The sequence below is a fragment of the Pseudophryne corroboree genome, chromosome 3 (assembly GCF_028390025.1).
Source record: "Pseudophryne corroboree isolate aPseCor3 chromosome 3, aPseCor3.hap2, whole genome shotgun sequence".
Taxonomy (NCBI): domain Eukaryota; kingdom Metazoa; phylum Chordata; class Amphibia; order Anura; family Myobatrachidae; genus Pseudophryne; species Pseudophryne corroboree.
The window spans coordinates 19,079,983-19,097,493 of NC_086446.1; the positions used below are offsets into that span (position 1 = coordinate 19,079,983).

At 44.9% G+C, this 17,511-nt stretch overlaps 1 pseudogene; it reads left to right on the forward strand.

Moving 5' to 3' along the window:
• LOC135057077 (oocyte zinc finger protein XlCOF7.1-like) overlaps positions 1 to 17,511 on the forward strand; it is a 211,787-nt pseudogene that overhangs the window by 47,039 nt on the left and 147,237 nt on the right.

Below are 17,511 nucleotides of genomic sequence, written 5' to 3' on the forward strand. Positions count from 1 at the left end.
CACTCCCTCACGGAGGCTCTTCGGAAGAAGGATATTAGGTTCTGCTGGGGATATCCTTTAAGTGTCCAAGTGACCCGTGAAGGGACACGCTATGCCCTCGAGGACTATGAAGATGTCCCATCGTTTTGCTCTGCATTGGGACTACCGTTCATATCATTGCCAAATTGGATGGATCCCTTGCAACTTCCCACTACATCGCTCCCCCGCAAGGAGCCTTGGAACAAAGTGAGCAACTCCAGATGCCGTAATCGAGCCGGCAAGACCAGGGAGACCTCTGGCACCTTGTGACTGTACTCGTCACTCTAAACTGAGATATCCTTTTTACCTCTAAATTTATTATTATAAGCTCATGTTTATTCTCGTACTGTTTGTTTACTGTATGGGCTTACACTGTATTGGGAATACTTACTGCTCTCTTGATGATGGGAATTAATTTTATACTCTGCCTTGGAGGTTCCCCGTAAGTGGTGTGGAACTGGGAGATGGGGAGGGAAACGGCGGTTGTTTCCCTTTTCCTCACTCATCTCTCTCTTGACCATGATATATCCCTGTAAACTACCTATTTAATCAAGTTCTATAAATGTGTTGCACTCGTTATCACCCTTTGGACCCCCTTCTCTGCTGTATATTTTTTAGACCATGGGATGCTTAGTCATTACCCATGGGTTTCAATGCAGAGAGTGCTATACCATGTTGTTTTTTTTATGTTTTTGTTATTTTTAATTTTTTTCTCTATGTGTAACTATCTGTGTTTCCCTTTCTTTCCTCTTGTATCTCCCCAGCCACCCCCTCCCTCCCGTATTACTGCCAACTTCAGGTTCCTCTTGGTGCTACAATATGCTGGAGCTATGTATATGGTAAATCAATCAGTCAGTCAGCTCCTACACTTCTCTCATTATGGCTAGCTTAAAAATTGTTTCCTACAATGTGAAAGGTTTAAATATCCCTGAAAAGAGGTCAGGCTTGCTACACACTTTACATACTGATGGGGTGGAGGTTGTTTTCTTACAGGAAACTCATTTCAGGGGGGGGGCCTCCCCGGGTCTTAGCTCTCGCTACTTTCCCAATGGTTACTTTAACGACTACTCTGGAGCGAAGGCTAGGGGTGTCGCCATTCTTTTTGCCAGGCATCTGAGACTGTTGGATGTCTCCGAAATGTTAATAGGTGATGGGAGAGGGATTCTGGTTAGGGTTACCATAGCCCATCAGACATTCACTTTTGTCAATCTTTACCTTTCTAACCAGGGCAAAACCCGGTTTCTTAGGGAATCATTGGAGTTAGTCGAACAAAACCTGGTGGGTACCTTGGTGGTGGGAGGGGATCTTAATTGGGTCCTTGAACCTCGCATGGATTCCTCTTCTGGGTCTCCAAGGACTACTCTTGGAGAATCTAGGCGGTTTAGAGCTGTTTTACATGACTTTCAGCTGGTTGATGCTTGGCGTCTTCTACACCCTTCAGATAAGGATTTTACCTTTTACTCACCCCCACATAACTACTATTCCCGAATAGATTACCTCTGCGTGAGCCATGCCCATCTAGATCTATTGGTTGATGCAACCATCGGCCAAATTGCACTATCAGACCATGCCCCAATCATGCTCACACTTTCTCTCTGTCATCCAACCCCAAGCACTGGCGCTGGCGGTTCAATGAACAACTCCTTCGGGACCCTGTTTGCCGAGCCCAGATTTAGAAGGCAATAGAAGATTACATCTCTTTAAATGCGACGGGTGATGTCTCCCCGGTCATATTGTGGGAAGCACATAAATGTGTGATTAGAGGTCAGTGCATACAACTGGGCACACACCTGAAAAAACAGAGGGTTGAGTGTAGAAACGCCCTGCTTGAAAAAAATTAAAAAATGAGAACTGACGCATAAGTCCACGTTAGCGTCAGACACCTTTGCCGAACTCCAAACAGCGAGACAGGCTCTTAATACTTTGCTCAGCGATGGTACCCGCAGGGCATTTTGTAAATGTCGACATAAATATTATAGATGGGGAAATAAACTCGGTAAACTTCTGGCACGTGCTGTTAGAGCTCAGAGATCTTTAACATATATATCCAAACTCACAGGTGCTGACGGGGTGTCTCGGGCCTCTGATGCAGAGATAGCTGAGACCTGTCGGGCCAGTCCCTAAGTGCCCATATTACTGTCATTCCAAAAGACTCTAAAGATCCGACACTCCCTTCCAGCTATAGGCCGATATCGCTGCTGAATGTAGATGTCAAATTATTTGCAAAACTCATGGCTAATCGCCTTAGGCCATTGCTGCCAGATATAATACACCCTGATCAGGTCGGTTTTGTTATGGGCAGAGAGGCAAGGGATAATACTATCAGAGTCATTGACCTGATAGCGCATGCTCAGTCAACTGATACCCCTCTCATGCTCCTCTCCACAGACGCAGAAAAGGCCTTTGATCGGGTGGACTGGGATTTTATGGAGGCAGTGCTCGGGCGCCTGGGTCTAGGAGATGTTTTCCTGCAGAGGATTCTCTCATTTATATAGAGCTCCTTCTGCTCGGGTCAGGGTGAACGGCTCTAGCCCGTGCGATCAGATGTAACCCTAACATTGCGGGACTACAGGCGGGCAAAGTTGACCATCGTCTGGCCCTCTTCGCGGATGATTTATTAGCGGTCATAACGAATCCTTGGATTTCTCTACCCAACCTTATGAAGGAATTCAAGCGGTTCAGAGACATGTCAAACTTTAAAATTAACTACTCGAAATCCATGGCAATGAATATTACGCTCCCACCTACAACAGCTTCACTCTTGTCACAATCATTTCAATTCACATGGCAAAAATCCCATATTACATATTTGGGAATACAAATCCATCGGCACTCAACACTATAGTTAATATTAACCATACTCCTCTACTTCGCAAACTGAGACAGGAGATGACGTCTTGGCTCACGCAGAGGTTCTCATGGCTAGGCCGTATAAATATAGTGAAGATGAACATTCTCCCCAGGCTTCTATATCTTTTTCAAACCATCCCTTTGAAACTTCCCCCTCAATTTTTAGCTGAAGCACACAAAGCGATAAGTCACTTCATTTGGGGTGGACGGAAACCTAGGTTCAAGCATAGCCACTTATCTAGACTGAAATCTCAAGGGGGACAGCAACTGCCTATGATTTCTGCATACCATCATGCCACACTACTGCATAGGATTGTAGATTGGTCCCGCCCCAGTCCATATAGGAAACAGTGGGTCGACCTAGAGTCTTCTTCCACCAATCTCAATTTACAAGCAGTGCCCTGGTCTCCTAAAATTAGCCACTCATTACATCCCACTGTGGGGCCCACTTTGGCTTTATGGCGGACGCTTCGCTACAAGATGGGAATCTCGTCTAGCCGAACATCCCTTCTGCCTATCTTCGATAACCCGATGTTCCCCCCGGGAAGGTCTAATATGATTGCTTCCAGATGGGAGAGGGCAGGTGTATCCAGAGTAGTCCACTTGCTTGCACATGGCAAACTCAAACCATTCTCTGAGATACAGACAGCGGGTGATATAACGGCTAAAGATTATTGGTTCTACCTCCAGGTGCATCATTTTGTCACCTCGCAGAGAGGAGAGATAGACCTTTATAAGGCTCTCACTCCCTTTGAATCCATGTGCAATCAGGAGATAGCCCCCTCACATGTAGTGTCAGGAATATACAAGATTCTTCTACAGGGCTCCTTCCCTACTGCCCCTGCTTTCTGTAAGGCCTGGGATAAAGACTTAATGCATCGGGGAATCAAGATCCACTGGGACACACATTACAACGTTATGGCACAATGCTCCACTAGCCTAGACGTTGTGGAAACACAATACAAATTATTGACGAGATGGTACAGATGCCCATCTCTTCTACATAAATTTTACCCCTCAGTTTCTCCTCTGTGCTGGCGATGTGGTAGGGATACTGGTACGCTGGTCCACATTTGGTGGGATTGCCCGTCAATCACCCTATTTTGGAGCACAATTACTGATCTATCAATAAAGATTTTGGGAGGCCCAGTGCCACCGGGTCCAGATTTTTGGCTTTTATCACACTCAGAGATCCCCCTGTCTCGCTACAAGAAATCCCTCCTTAAGCACTTAAATAATGCGGCAAGGGCTGTACTCCCGGTACACTGGCGATCCACTAACCCGCCGACAATATGGGAATGGTTCCAACGCATTGATTTTTATATGCATATGGAAGATGTTTACTCTGCCGCCTTAGATAAATACTCAGACTATATAGCTACTTGGCTTCACTGGATAGAATTTAAGACCACTAAGACCTATGCTGACTTTGCACCCTGAACACACACTGAAGATGAAAGTTGTTAGAACCCTCCTTTGGCTTCTAAATGATTTACATTTGTGGCTTTTTCCACTCCCTCCCCCCCTCTTTTTTCCTTTCTTTTTTCCCCTTGTCCTACTTTTTTTTTTGATTCTTTGTAAATGTATGCTGCCTCGCATTTTGTATACATACTAAGTTGATAAGTGATATTGTTACAAAACTGCTCTTTGTCTCAATTATTGTGACTTCTGTTGAGCGTTGCACGGTTCGAGATAGCATATATGCATTGATTAATCTTTCTTTTTTGTTGACATTTCATTTTTTTGGCAACTATAGTTACCATGCTATGCAACTATTGTCTATGTTCTGTTCTGTTTTAAAAAAATTTTTTTTGCATGTACGCTGAAATTTATGGAAAACGAAAATAAAGAATAAAAATAAAAGAAACTATAGTTCAGTAAGACAAAGTAAGAAACTATAGGTCAGTAAGACAATACAGTAAGAAACTATGGGTCAGAAAAACAATACAGTAAGAAACTATAGGTCAGTAAGACAATACAGTAAGAAAATAAGAATTTACTCACCGGTAATTCTATTTCTCGTAGTCCGTAGTGGATGCTGGGAACTCCGAAAGGACCATGGGGAATAGCGGGCTCCGAAGGAGGCTGGGCACTCTAGAAAGATTTATGACTACCTGGTGTGCACTGGCTCCTCCCACTATGACCCTCCTCCAAGCCTCAGTTAGGACACTGTGCCCGGACGAGCGTACACAATAAGGAAGGATTTTGAATCCCGGGTAAGACTCATACCAGCCACACCAATCACACCGTATAACTCGTGATATTATACCCAGTTAACAGTATGAAACAATTGAGCCTCTCAACAGATGGCTCAACAATAACCCGATTTAGTTAACAATAACTATGTACAAGTATTGCAGATAAACCGCACTTGGGATGGGCGCCCAGCATCCACTACGGACTACGAGAAATAGAATTACCGGTGAGTAAATTCTTATTTTCTCTGACGTCCTAGTGGATGCTGGGAACTCCGAAAGGACCATGGGGATTATACCAAAGCTCCCAAACGGGCGGGAGAGTGCGGATGACTGCAGCACCGAATGAGAGAACTCCAGGTCCTCCTTAGCCAGGGTATCAAATTTGTAGAATTTTGCAAACGTGTTTGCCCCTGACCAAGTAGCAGCTCGGCAAAGTTGTAAAGCCGAGACCCCTCGGGCAGCCGCCCAAAATGAGCCCACCTTCCTTGTGGAATGGGCATTGACAGATTTTAGCTGTGGCAGGCCTGCCACAGAATGTGCAAGCTGAATTGTACTACAAATCCAACGAGCAATAGTCTGCTTAGAAGCAGGAGCACCCAGCTTGTTGGGTGCATATAAAATAAACAGCGAGTCAGATTTTCTGACTCCCGCTGTCCTGGAAACATATATTTTCAGGGCCCTGACAACGTATAGCAACTTGGAGTCCTCCAAGTCCTTAGTAGCCGCAGGCACCACAATAGGCTGGTTCAGGTGAAACGCTGACACCACCTTAGGGAGAACACTGGGGACGAGTCCTCAATTCTGCCCTATCCATATGGAAAATCAGATAAGGGCTTTTACATGATAAAGCCGCCAATTCTGATACTCGCCTGGCCGAAGCCAAGGCCAATAACATGACCACTTTCCACGTGAGATATTTCAGATCCACGGTCTTTAGTGGCTCAAACCAATGTGATTTTAAGAAAACTCAACACCACGTTGAGATCCCAAGGTGCCACAGGAGGCACAAATGGGGGCTGAATATGCAGCACTCCTTTTACAAATGTCTGAACTTCAGGTACTGAAGCTAGTTCTTTTTGAAAGAAAATCGACAGAGCCGAGATCTGTACCTTAATGGAACCTAATTTTAGGCCCATATTCACTCCTGCTTGCAGGAAATGCAGAAATCGACCTAGTTGAAATTCCTCTGTTGGGGCCCTTTCGGCCTCACACCATGCAACATATTTCCGCCATATGCGGTGATAATTATTTGCTGTAACCTCTTTCCTGGCTTTAATAAGCGTAGGAATGACTTCTTCCGGAATGCCCTTTTCCTTTAGGATCCGGCGTTCAACCGCCATGCCGTCAAACGCAGCCGCGTTAAGTCTTGGAACAGACAGGGCCCTTGCTGTAGCAGGTCTTGTCTGAGCGGCAGAGGCCACGGGTCCTCTGAGATCATCTCTTGAAGTTCCGGGTACCATGCTCGTCTTGGCCAATCTGGAACCCCGAGAATTGTGTTTACTCCTCGCCTTCTTATTATTCTCAATACCTTTGGTATGAGAGGCAGAGGAGGGAACACATAAACTGACTGATACACCCACGGTGTCACTAGAGCGTCCACAGCTATCGCCTGAGGGTCTCTTGACCTGACGCAACACCTCTCTCGTTTTTTGTTTAGGCGGGACGCCATCATGTCCACCTGTGGACAATCCCACTGATTTACAATCATTTGGAAGACTTCTAGATGAAGTCCCCACTCTCCCGGGTGGAGGTCGTGCCTGCTGAGAAAGTCTGCTTCCCAGTTGTCCACTCCCGGAATGAACACTGCTGACAGTGCTAGTAGATGATTTTCCGCCCATCGGAGAATTCTTGTGGCTTCTGCCATTGCCATCCTGCTTCTTGTGCCGCCCTGTCGATTCACATGGGCGACTGCCGTGATGTTGTCTGACTGGATCAGCACCGGCTGGTGTAGGAGCAGGGATTTTGCTTGACTTAGGGCATTGTACATGGCCCTTAGTTCCAGAATATTTATGTGAAGGGAAGTCTCCTGACTTGACTATAGTCCTTGGAAGTTTCTTCCCCTTGTGACTGCCCCCCAGCCTCGAAGGCTGGCATCCGTGGTCACCAGGACCCAGTCCTGTATGCCGAATCTGCGGCCCTCTAGAAGATGAGCACTGTGCAGCCACCACAGAAGAGACACCCTGGTTCTTGGAGACAGGGTTATTAGACGATGCATCTGAATATGCGATCCGGACCACTTGTCCAACAGGTCCCACTGAAAGTTTCTGGCATGGAACCTGCCGAATGGAATAGCCTCGTAAGAAGCTACCATCTTTCCCAGGACCCGCGTGCAGTGATGCACCGGTACCTGTTTTGGTTTCAGGAGGTCTCTGACTAGAGAAGACAACTCCCTGGCTTTCTCCTCCGGGAGAAACACTTTTTTCTGGACTGTGTCCAGAATCATACCCAGGAACAGTATACGTGTAGTCGGAACCAGCTGTGACTTTGGGATATTCAGAATCCAGCCGTGATGGCGCAGCACTTCCTGAGATAGTGCTACTCCCACCAACAACTGTTCCTTGGACCATGCCTTTATTAGGAGATCGTCCAAGTACGGGATAATTAAAACTCCCTTTTTTCGAAGGAGTATCATCATTTCGGCCATTACCTTGGTAAACACCCTCGGTGCCATGTACAGTCCAAACGGCAGCGCCTGGACTTGGTAATGGCAAACCTGTACCACAAATCTGAGGTACTCCTGGCGAGGATGGTAAATGGGGACAAGCAGGTAAGCATCCTTGATGTCCCGGGATATCATGTAATTCCCCCTCGTCCAGGCTTGCAATAACCGCCCTGAGCGATTCCATCTTGAACTTGAATTTTTTTATGTATGTGTTCAAGGATTTTAAATATAAAATGGGTCACACCAAACCATACGGTTTCGGTACCCCAAACCGTGTGGAATAGTAACCCCGTCCTTGTTGAAGTAGGGGCACCTTGAGTATTACCTGCTGGGAATACCGCTTATTAATTGCCTCTAGCACAGCCTCACTGCCTGAGGGAGTTGTCGGCAAGGCATATTTGAGGAAACGGCGGGGGGGAGACATCTCGAATTCCAGCTTGTACCCCTGAAATACTACTTGAAAGAAACAGGGATCCACCTGTGAGCGAGCCCACTAATTGCTGAAATTTTTGAGACGGCCCCCCACCGTACCTGGCTACACCTGTGGAGCACCCGCGTCATGCTGTGGACTCACAGGAAGCGGGGGAAGAATTTTGATTCTGGGAACAGGCTGACTGGTGCAGCTTTTTCCCTCTTCCCTTGTCTCTGTACAGAAAGGAAGCGCCGTTTGACCCGCTTGCTTTTCTGAAGCCGAAAGGACTGTACCTGATAATACAGTGCTTTCTTAGTCTGTGAGGAAACCTGAGGTAAAAATATTTCTTCCCAGCAGTTGCTGTGGATACGAGGTCCCAGAGACCATCCCCAAATAATTCCTCACCCTTATAAGGCAGAATCTCTATGCGCCTTTTAAGTCAGCATCACCTGTCCAGTGACAGGTCTCTAATACCCTCCTGACAGAATGGACATTACATTCATTTTGGATGCCAGCCGGCAAAATATCCCTCTGTGCATCCCTCATATATAAGACGACGTCTTTAATATGTTCTCATATTAGCAAACTAGTATGCTTGACAGGGTCACCGACCACGCTGCAGCAGCACGATCTGCAGGTCTCAGTCTAGTACCTGAGTGTGTAAATACAGACTTCAGGATAGCCTCCTGCTTTTTATCAACAGGTACCTTCAAAGTGGCCGTTCCTAAAACGGCAGTGCCACCTTTTTTGACAACCGTGTGAGCGCCTTATCCACCCTAGGGGATATCTCCCAGCGTAACTTATCCTCCTGGCGGGAAAGGGTACGCCATCAGTAACTTTTTAGAAATTACCAGTTTCTTAACGGGGGAACCCACGCTTTTCACACACTTCATTTATTCATCTGATGGGGGAACAAAACACTGCCTGTTTTTTCTCCCCAACCCTAAAACCCATTTTTAGAGGTGCTTGGGTTAATGTCAGAAATGTATAACACATTTTTTATTGCCGGGATCAAGTCACGGATGTTCCTAGTGGATTGTGTAAATGTCTCAACCTTGTCGACACTGGAGTCAGACTCCGTGTCGACATCTGTTTCTGCCATCTGAGAGAGCGGGCGTTTTTGAGCCCCTGATGGCCTCTGAGACGCCTGGGCAGGCGCGGGCTGAGAAGCCGGCTGTCCCACAGCTGTTACGTCATCCACCCTTTTATGTAAGGAGTTGACACTGTCGGTTAATACCTTTCACCTATCCATCCACTCTGGTGTCGGCCCCACAGGGGGCGACATCACATATATCGGCCTCTGCTCCGTCACCATGTAAGCCTCCTCATTCAACATGTCGACACAGCCGTACCGACACACCGCAAACACACAGGGAATGCTCTAAACGAGGACAGGACCCACAAAAGCCCTTTGGGGGGACAGAGTGAGAGTATGCCAGCACACACCAGAGCGCTATATTATGCAGGGACTAACTGAGTTATGTCCCCTATAGCTGCTGTTTCTATATAATGTATACTGCGCCTAAATTTAGTGCCCCCCCCCTCTCTTTTTTTTTTAACCCTTTTCTGTAGTGGAGACTGCAGGGGAGAGCTAGGGAGCTTCCTTCCAGCGGAGCTGTGAGGGAAAAATGGCGCCAGTGTGCTGAGGGAGATAGCTCCGCCCCTTTTCCGCGGCCTATTCTCCCGCTTTTTTATGGAATCTGGCAGGGGTATTTACCTCATATATAGCCCCTGGGGCTATATATTGAGGTATTTTTGCCAGCCAAAGTGTTTTTATTGCTGCCTCAGTGACCGGAGTGTGAAGTGTGAGAGGAGCAATGGCGCACAGCTGCAGTGCTGTGCGCATATTTGGTGAAGACTGATGTCTTCATGACGCCGATTTTCCGGACCATCTTCTTGCTTCTGGCTCTGTAAGGGGGACGGCGGCGCGGCTCCGGGACCGAACATCAAGGCTGGGCCTGCGGTCGATCCCTCTGGAGCTAATGGTGTCCAGTAGCCTAAGAAGCCCAATCCGGCTGCAAGCAGGCGAGTTCGCTTCTTCTCCCCTTAGTCCCTCGCTGCAGTGAGCCTGTTGCCAGCAGGTCTCACTGAAAATAAAAAACCTAAGTCTATCTTTCTTTCTAAGAGCTCAGGAGAGCCCCTAGTGTGCATCCAACCTCGGCCGGGCACAAAATCTAACTGAGGCTTGGAGGAGGGTCATAGTGGGAGGAGCCAGTGCACACCAGGTAGTCATAAATCTTTCTAGAGTGCCCAGCCTCCTTCGGAGCCCGCTATTCCCCATGGTCCTTTCGGAGTTCCCAGCATCCACTAGGACGTCAGAGAAACTATAGGTCAGTATGAAAATACAGTAAGAAACTATAGGTCAGTATAACAATACAGTAGTATAACAATACAGTAGGAAACTATAGGTCAGTAAGACAATACAGTAGGAAACTATAGGTCAGTAAGACAATACAGTAGGAAACTAAGTCAGTAAGACAATGCAGTAGGAAACTATAGGTCAGTAAGACAAAGTAAGAAACTATAGGTCAGTAAGACAATGCAGTAAGATACTATAGGTCAGTAAGACAATACAGAAGGAAACTATAGGTCAGTAAGACAATGCAGTAAGATACTATAGGTCAGTAAGACAATACAGAAGGAAACTATAGGTCAGTAAGACAATGCAGTAAGAAACTATAGGTCAGTAAGACAATACAGAGGAAACTATAGGTTAGTATGACAATACAGTAAGAATCTATAGGTCAGTAAGACAATACAGTAAGCAACTATAGGTCAGTAAGACAATGCAGTAGGAAACGATCTAAGAAGCCCTTTCACGAGTTCCTTATAACACCGCACAACTGCACAGTACAGCGACATTTGCAGTAAAACCTTTGGAGAATTATCACCAATAACGTTTTGCGGATAATTGGATAGGGAGTTTTTGTGATCAACTGAATCCCTCCCATAAAGTGTTTATACATATGATGTTACATTGCGATTACAGCTGGAGGAAAATCTGCCACAATATAATTGAATGTGTAATTTAGCCCATCCTGGTATGAATAATTAGATTTATTGGGTGTAATATATTGTTACTGAACAGGATTACCAACACTGAATCAAGTTATACCCAATATAATATACACGCCGATGTTTAACCACAAATAAACACAACTTTTAAATTACTTTATTCACCTCTTTATACACTTACCTTTCCATTTAATATATCACTGATTTAGCTTACGTACTTTACTGTACTAAATAATGGTTATATATTATTTATTAGTACGACAAACAGGACAGCACTTTCTCCTATTTGGTGTTTTATTATTGTAAAGCCCATGTCACATCTAGTAATCCCACATGAGCGTCCATGTCACCTCTAGTAATCCCACATGAGCGTCCATGTCACCTCTAGTAATTACCCATGAGCATCCATGTCACCTCCGGTAATCCCACATGAGCATCCATGTCACCTCCAGTAATCCCACATGAGCATTCATGTCGCCTCCGGTAATCCCACATGAGCGTCCATGTCACCTCTAGTAATCCCCCATGAGTGTCCATGTCACCTCTAGTAATCCCTCATGAGTGTTTGTCACCTCTAGTAATCCCCCATGAGCGTTTGTCACCTCTAGTAATCCCCCATGAGCGTCCATGTCACCTCTAGTAATCCCCCATGAGCGTCCATGTCACCTCTAGTAATCCCCCATGAGTGTCCATGTCACCTCTTGTAATCCCCCATGAGCGTCCATGTCACCTCTAGTAATCCCATATGAGCGTCCATGTCACCTCTTGTAATCCCACATGAGCGTCCATGTCACCTCTAGTAATCCCACATGAGCGTCCATGTCACCTCTAGTAATCCCACATGAGCGTCCATGTCACCTCTAGTAATCCCACATGAGCGTCCATGTCACCTCTAGTAATCCCACATGAGCGTTCAGTGTTGATCAAGCTCCAGCCCAAGCATCTTAATATTTTTTTAAATAACATAAAAACAAAGCCAGAACTATAGTACAGGTTACGATGTCAATTCTAGAAATATAAATTGTACCCTATGGCATCTTGTATCTTATATACTTGTATTTCCATAATGTATTTTATTTCCAGCAGCTGGACACACAAGCAGGAATATCTCAGAAGGACATCTAATGTTATCCCCGGATTGTGAAATAAAAGATAATGACAGCAGTCAGGATTCTCCAGGAGCTAACCCCATTACCCCAATTATACATCCAGCTCGATCAGCTGATCCCTCTGATCCTGGGAAATGTTCTCCTGATCACTCTGATATTGGTACATCTGTTACAGCTCTGACAGTAGACACAGTGTTTCCCTGTTCTATAGATGCCAAATGTTTTACACAGAACACAAACCTTATTACCCATCAACCACCTAAGGCAGATGAGAGGCCATTTTCTTGCTCTGAGTGTGGGAAATGTTTTACACGGAAATCACATCTTATTACACATCAGAGAAGTCACACAGGTGAGAGGCCATTCCCATGTTCTGAGTGTGGGAAATGTTTTACACGGAAATCACATCTTGTTACACATCAGATAAGTCACACGGGTCAGAGTCCATTTTCCTGCCCTGAGTGTGGGAAATGTTTATCAAGTAAATCATATCTTGTTGCACATCAGAGAACTCACACAGGTGAGAGGCCATATCCATGTTCTGAATGTGGGAAATGTTTTCAAGTGAAATCATATCTTTTTAGACATCAGAGAAGTCACACAGGTGAGAGGACACTTTCATGTTCTGAGTGTGGGAAATGTTTTAAAGAGCAATCAAATCTTGTTAGGCATGAGAGAATACATACAGGTGAGAAACCATATTCATGTTCTGAGTGTGGGAAATGTTTTGCGTACAAATTATCTCTTGATGCACATGAGAGAAGTCACACAGGTGAGAGGCCATTTCCATGTTCTGAGTGTAAGAAATGTTATACTCACAAGTCATCTCTTGTTACACATCAAAGAAGTCACACAGGTGAGAAGCCATTTCTATGTTCTGAGTGTGGGAAAAGTTTTGCACAGAAATCCGATCTTGTTAAACATCAAAGAAGTCACACAGGTGAGAGACCATATCCATGTTCTGAATGTGGGAAATGTTTTACACAGAAATCAAGTATGATTAAGCATCAGGGAAGTCACACAGGTGAGAAGCCATTTGCATTCCCTGCATGTGAGAAATAAATCATCTCTTATTAAACACATTAGACATTACCCAAGTGAGGAACCATTTTAATCTTCTGGAGTATATTCAGCATTGTCATGCATTGTTCCTCAAGGATCATTCCTATCTCCTATGATTTATGTAATATACAGTGCATCCGGAAAGTATTTGCAGCGCTTCACTTTTTCCACATTTTGTTATGTTACAGCCTTTTTCCAAACTGGAATAAATACATTTTTTCCCTCAATATTCTACACAAAATGGCCCACATTCTGAGTTGATCCCTAGCTACTGTTGTTCGCTGCATAGCGATCATTTAAAAAAAACTGCGCATGTGTATGTGCTGCAATGTGCATGTGTGGCAAACGGGTACAAAGAGCATCGTGGCTTTGCACAGGTTCTAGCGACGCTGTCAGTCCCACTGGTGAACGCAAGGAGATTGACAGGAAGTGGGAGCTTCTGGGTGGCAAGTGGCCGTTTTCTGGGAGTGTTTGGAAAAACGCAGGCGTGGCCGGGCGTTTGCTGGGCAGGTATCCGATATCAATACCGGGTCCTTCGTCACAGCAATCATCGCACAGAATAAGTAACTACAGGGCTGGTCTTGTTCTGAACAAAATGTGTTTGCGGCCGCTCTGCTGCATAGGCGATCAACTCGGAATGAGGGCCAATACCCCATAATGACTATGTGAAAAACGTGTTTTTTTTTTTAGATTTTTGAACATTTATTAAAAATGAAAAACTAAGAAATCACAAGTGCATAAGTATTCACAGCCTTTGCAGTGAAGCTAAAAATTGAGCTCAGGTGCATCCTTTTCCACAGAGACATCCTGTATGAAAACCTGCTCCAGAGCGCTCTTGACCTCAGACTGAGGCAATGGTTCATCTTTCAGCAGGACAACGACCCTAAGCACAATATATAAAAGGAGTGCCTTCAGGATAACTCTGTGAATGTCCTTGAGTGGCCCAGCCAGAGCCCAGACTTGAATCCGATTGAACATCTCTGGAGAGATCTGAAAATGGCTGTGCATCCAACCTGATGGAGCTTGAGAGGTGCTGCAAAGAGGAATGGGCAAAACTACCCAAAGATAGGTTTGCTAAGCTTGTGGCATCATATTCAAAAAGACTTGAGGCTGTAATTGCTGCCAAAGATGCATCAACAAAGTATTGAGCAAAGGCTGTGAATACTTATATACATGTGTGTGAATTTCCAATTATTTTAAATAAACATTTTAAATGCCAGCGTTAATATATACAGCGGACGCAAGGCGCATTTTATTACCATATACGATAAAAGTGCACTGAACGTCGCAGCACTATGTCCCTTAATAGAAAGCAAGCAGTCGCACACGTATACTGAGGTCCAACGCTCAGAGATATATATATATATATTTGGTATTAAAAGTTATGCATACAAAATAACATATGTACATTATATCATTCAGTATAACATAAATAAATAAATATGGTTACAGAGTTACCGCTGGAAAAGAAGCAGTTACATAAGAATCAGTTACAGCCAATATACATACGCAAGTTTCACTGGTCTCAGGCAGCCAGTCATCGGGTAGGAGACTTCTGATAAGGGTGTGTGTGTGAGAATGTATCAGAGCTGCCTGATTCTGGGTCTCTCTTTTTATGTAACAAAATAATGGGTGTATACAACAGTGGGTTTCATCTTCCATTGGTGCAGAGGCCAGACCTCTCAAGAACTTGACGGCTCATAGGTCAGTGTGAGGGCTTTTGTCCTATGTTACAGGCACATGTGTTTGTCCTCAGGGCCGTGCTGTGAAGCCAGTTCCAACTGACCAGTATCCACACCTTGATCTGCACATTATTCCATACATATCTTATATTACTCATATATTGCAGTCTCAGTGTGCAGCGGTTTATTCGTAATGACCAGATTACTGATGGTAAAACACTGATTAATATGAGACTAAACATGATATGATTAACTTGTTCTGTCCCAGAGATATATATATATATATATATATATATACACACAGCAGGCAAGGAGTGGCACTCTTAGGACTTTGCTCAATCAAAAAAAGGACACAGCGGTCACAAGTTGTGACCGCTGTGTCCTTTTTTTGATTGAGCAAAGTCCTAAGAGTGCCACTCCTTGCCTGCTGTTTATATGGTCCGTAGATCATCTGAGAAGGAACCTGGGCAGATACTATTTGTGTTTTTTGGAGTGCCGGTCCCTACACTGATATATATATATATATATATATATCTGATGTTACACTCTTATATAAATACAATTATAATACAAGTCTTGGTGCTAAACATGTTTTGTCTATGTGTTGTATGAATATGACTTTGCGGCTTCTCTGTGCAAATGCGTATGCTACCGTGTATCCTGTGCATGCTGCGTGTGTGCATATGCATGGCGATTATGTGCATGTACAGAGACCACTCTGTTTGCAGTTTACATGTAGTGTGTATGTAATATTTTTTACTTTGACATGTGATTTCTTCGTTTTTTATTTTGAATAAATTTGCAAAAATCTCAAACACTTTTTTCACGTTGTCATTATGGGGTATTGTGTGCAGAATTTTGAGGGGAAAAATGAATTTCACTTTGGAATACGGCTGTAACATAACAAAATGTATAACTGGCGTATAGCGGAGGTAGTGCCAATATTCAAAAAGGGAAGCAAAGCTGAACCGGGTAATTATAGACCAGTTAGTCTTACATCTATAGTGGGGAAAGTACTCTATTCTAAGGGAAAGTATTCTAAGGGATAGTATTCAGAAGTTTCTTGAAGCCAATAAGGTCATTAAAAGGACAGATCATGTCAAACCAACTTACTTGGCTTTTATGAAACAGTAAGTGCGAACCTTGATCAGGGTAAGGAGGTGTATGTAATCTTTTTAGACTTTGCCAAAGCTTTCGACATAGTACCACACATGCGATTTATCTATAAGCTACAAGAAATAGGGCTAGGGAGCACAATATGCACTTGGGTGAGAAATTGGTTAGATAATAGGAAGCAGCGCGTTGTGGTTAATGGGTAATTTTCAAATTGGACTGAAGTGCTAAGTAGTGTGCCACAAGGGTCTGTACCTAGACCACTATTGTTCAACATTTTCATTAATGACCTAACTGTAGGTCTAGAGAGCATGGTGTCAATTTTTGCAGACGATACCAAATTGTGTAAGGTTATAAATACAGAGGGGATGCTGAGTCTCTTCAGAACGACTTAGTTAAACTAGATGAACAGGCAGCAAAATGGAGAATGAGATTCAATACAGACAAGTGTAAGGTAATGTACTGTGGTAGCAAAAACAAAAAGAACACCTACATACTGTTATGATTCCTGTACTCCAGACCAGAGGAGATCTTGTGGCAGAGGTCTGAGTACAAGGAAAATATGCTGGTTGTGGGAGCAGGAAAGCCTAGTAACCCCTGGCGCCCTAACTCCGTTGTCTCGCCCGTGTTATCAGAAATCCCCTGCGAGACTATGGTTGCTTGAGCCCATGGCAGCCGCGTTCGAAGGGCGGATTATGTCTGCCCAACCCCGATGCCCCCGCAGGTCTTAATGGGAGACAAGGGGAAATCCGAGACAGGGTGATAACAAGGGGCCCTCTGACTAAGCAACCAGGCCAGGGGTTACAAGCTAACTAACTAAATCAAAGGTATGTGCGGACTAGCCGCCAGGGAAAAGGACAACCAAAAGATCCCCTGATCCGTTACTCCTATCCAACACCGCTGGATACCAGAGTGGATCGGTGGGAGCGGAAACCTCCGCAAAAGCTCCAGAACACAAGAAACTAAATAATAAGCAGTAAGCGGACAAGCCGCAACACACGGCTGAGCCGCGACTCACGAACACCACAAGATGTTAAAGGTGATCGGTCAGACTCCAGGAACAGATGACAAACTTCCGAGTTAGGATCTCTGAGGACAGGAACAACCGGACTGAGCAGGACTGGAAACTCTCTGTAGCAGACACAGGCAAACAGGAAGCTATCACCGGCGTCTGTAGGAAGTCCTGAGGGTGCCTTTATTCAGGAACCCTCCAATCAAGATCCAGACAGGGTAATCTATTGACATGCCGTGCAGCTTGTATGCTGCACGGCCAGCACATAATCAGGTAATCAAAACAGACCCAGCAACGGGGAACGCGGCTGAACGTGGCGTCCCCGTTGCTAAGGTCAGAGCGGCTCAGTGCGCCCGGCGTCTAGCGTTGCCAGGGAGC